This window comes from Chrysochloris asiatica, unplaced genomic scaffold (assembly GCF_000296735.1).
Source record: "Chrysochloris asiatica unplaced genomic scaffold, ChrAsi1.0 scaffold00004, whole genome shotgun sequence".
NCBI lineage: Eukaryota > Metazoa > Chordata > Mammalia > Afrosoricida > Chrysochloridae > Chrysochloris > Chrysochloris asiatica.
The window spans coordinates 21,783,577-21,786,478 of NW_006408522.1; the positions used below are offsets into that span (position 1 = coordinate 21,783,577).

The 2,902-nt window shown below is 45.4% G+C and overlaps 1 pseudogene; it reads left to right on the plus strand.

The window, feature by feature from the left end:
- The first annotated feature begins 652 nt into the window (after positions 1-652).
- LOC102816006 lies at positions 653-2,478 on the plus strand (annotated as a pseudogene).
- The last annotated feature ends 424 nt before the right edge of the window (positions 2,479-2,902 follow it).

Consider the following 2,902-nt stretch of genomic DNA (forward strand, 5'->3'; position numbering starts at 1 on the left):
AATGAGCTATCAAAAGACTTTGAAATGATGGATATAATGAATATAAGCAACAATAATATAAGCAGAGTGTTGAGTAAGCTCTTTAGTCCCTATTTGTTTGTTCTTTGTTTGAACAAAGCTTGGACCCTTTCCTTTAGCCTGTGGCATGCTGGGAACCAGTCTGAATTAGGATTCAACACAATCAGGCCTTTTATTCCACACCTCAGTTTTCCAAGCCTCTAGTTAGTCATTAAATACTTAACAACAAACATGCCAACCAACAAATCTCATTTGTTCTGGAGGTTTTGAGTTGGGGACTTACTCAAAAGTACCTTTCAGAATTTAGAGTACTTTACAATCAAAAAACTGCTTCAAAACAAGTAGCTATTTCTTAACAGTAATAAAAAAGCATTATTAGCCCAGCCTCTTACATTAAAAAAAATTAAGTCACACTTAAAAACCTTAGTGAAGTTCCCTTCGGTCAACTAGCAGCTGAGCCTTCAACAGCAACAGGGAGGTAAAACAGAGGAGGCCTCCCACTGTTTCCAACACCAGTATACAATGGCCACTGCCCCTTCCAGAAACAGGTGCTTCTCTTTTGAAAAGCCAATTGTTTATGTACTCTGTCTCCAGCCCACCTGAGCAGAGACCTGAGCAGAAAGATTTTATCCTGATGGTGGACTCAAAACCACTCTCCTCCCTTGATGGGGTCCCTGTAACCATGGAGGCTCTGCTCTGGGACATGCTTGGGATCATTGTGGATGAGGCCATTTGGAAAGCGACCAGTGCCTCTGAGAAAGTCTGTGGGTGGAAAGAACCACAGGAGTTAAAACAGCTGCTGGATTTGGAGCTTCGTATCTAGGAGGAGTCGTAGGAGCAGATCCTGGAGTGGTGCGGGACTGTGTGATTCACTACAGCTTGAAGACCTGTCACTCTCAGTTCTTCAGTCAGCTCTATTCAGAGTTGGATCCCCACTCTCTAGCTGGACAGATTATCACCGAGAGCCTCAACACCAGCCAGTACGCTGTGAAATTGTCTTCACTGTTTATACTCATGGAACAGGAGGTGTTGAAGAAGCTCCAGGCTTGGTGAGCTGGAGCTCTGGGGAGGGGGGTCTTCTGCCCTGGTGGGGCCATCTCCAACATGTATGCTGCCCCTGGCCCTTTTCACATCCAAGGAGTACCACTGCCCCATTAAGAAGGGAGCTGATTTTCTGGGACTTGGCACTCACAGAGACTAAGTGGTCAAGGCAGATGAGACAAGGACCATGATCCCTGAGGATCTGAAGAGGCAGATCAGCCTGGCTGAGGCTAACGGTACTGTATCATTGCTGGTCATTGCCACTTCTGGCACCACTGCACTGTGTGTATTTGATCCCCTGGAGGTAATCGCTGATGTATGCCAACGTCATGGGCTGTGGCTGCTCATGGGTGCTGCCTGGGGTGGGAGTGTCCTGCTGTTGCAGACTCACAAGCATCTCCAGGATGGGACCCAGAAGGCTGACTTCTGGCCTGGAATCCCCATAAACTCCTCAGGGCAGGCCTCAGCTTTTCTTCTGCAAGTTACTTCAAACCTACTCAAGCACTACCATAGGTCCCAGGCCAGCTACTGTTCCAGCAGGACAAATTCTACGATGTGGCTCTAGACACAGGAGACAAGGTGGTGCAGTGTGGCCGCCATGTGAGTTATCTGAAGCTATGGCTCACGTGGAAGGCACAGGGTAGGCAGAGGCTGGAGCAGCATGTCCTCCACCAGGTACCAAGCGAGGACTTTTGCCCTCGCTTGGTACCTGGTGGAGGAAATAAAGAGAGGGAGATTTGAGTTGGTCATGCAGCCTGAGTTAGTCAATGTGTGTTTCAGGTTTATGCCCCTCTGTCTGCGGGGGAAACAAAGAGTTTGGATTGTAGTGAAAAACTGGCTAAGGTGGCCCCTATGGCGAAGGTGGCCCACCATAAGGTGGCCCCTATGCTCAAAGAATGCAAGGTGAAGGTACACTCCATGATGTTTGGCTACCAGCCCGGTGGGGCCCAGGGTAACTTCTTCCTCATGGATGTGGCCAGACCCATGCTGCTTCTTCTTGTTAAATGCTGTCCTGTTGACTCTGACTCATAACAACCCTGTATAGGGTTTTCAAGGCAGCTGTAAATCTTCACAGGAACAGAAAGCGTCATCTTTCTCCTGTGGAACAGCTGTAAGTTTTGAACTGTTGACTTTGATGTTAGCAACCCAACTCATAACCACTATGCTACCAGAGCTCCTTACATTATGATTACCCAGGCTGATATAGACTTCCTCTTGAATGAGCTGGAACAAATAGGACCAGAACTTATAAGTCTCCCATTTCCGGCTGCTGGCCTTGACACTACCCCTCACCCTCACCGAGTCTCTCTCTCTCTGCATTCCTATCCTGTGCTCTCAAGAATAATCTTTCCTTCTGGAAAACAAAGTAGCCATAGCAATTTTTATAGACCTCGTTCCACTAAATCCTCGACAAAATAGTTGATGTTATTGTTTGTTGCTGTCGGATCTATTGTGACTCATGGTGACCCCATGTATGCAGAGTAAAACTGTGTCATGGAATTTTCAAGGTAATGGAATGTCACAAAACAAGCCCCAAATCTATCCTGCCCTTAAGATTAATGTTTAAACCAGAATTTTTATTGATATGAGAAAAAATGTCCTTAATGTGATAATATATTGAAAAAGCTGAATATAAGATTTTATATACAGTAATATCCAAATAATCTGGATATTACTGTATATAAAATCTTATATTCAGCTGTTTCAGATTGAAGTTGTCAAGGACTTCATTTTTCTTGGATCAACTATCAACACTCACAGAAGCAGCAGTCAAGAGATCAAATGACGTATTGCATTAGGCTAAATCTGCTGCACAAGAACTTTTTAAGGTGTTGAAGAGCAA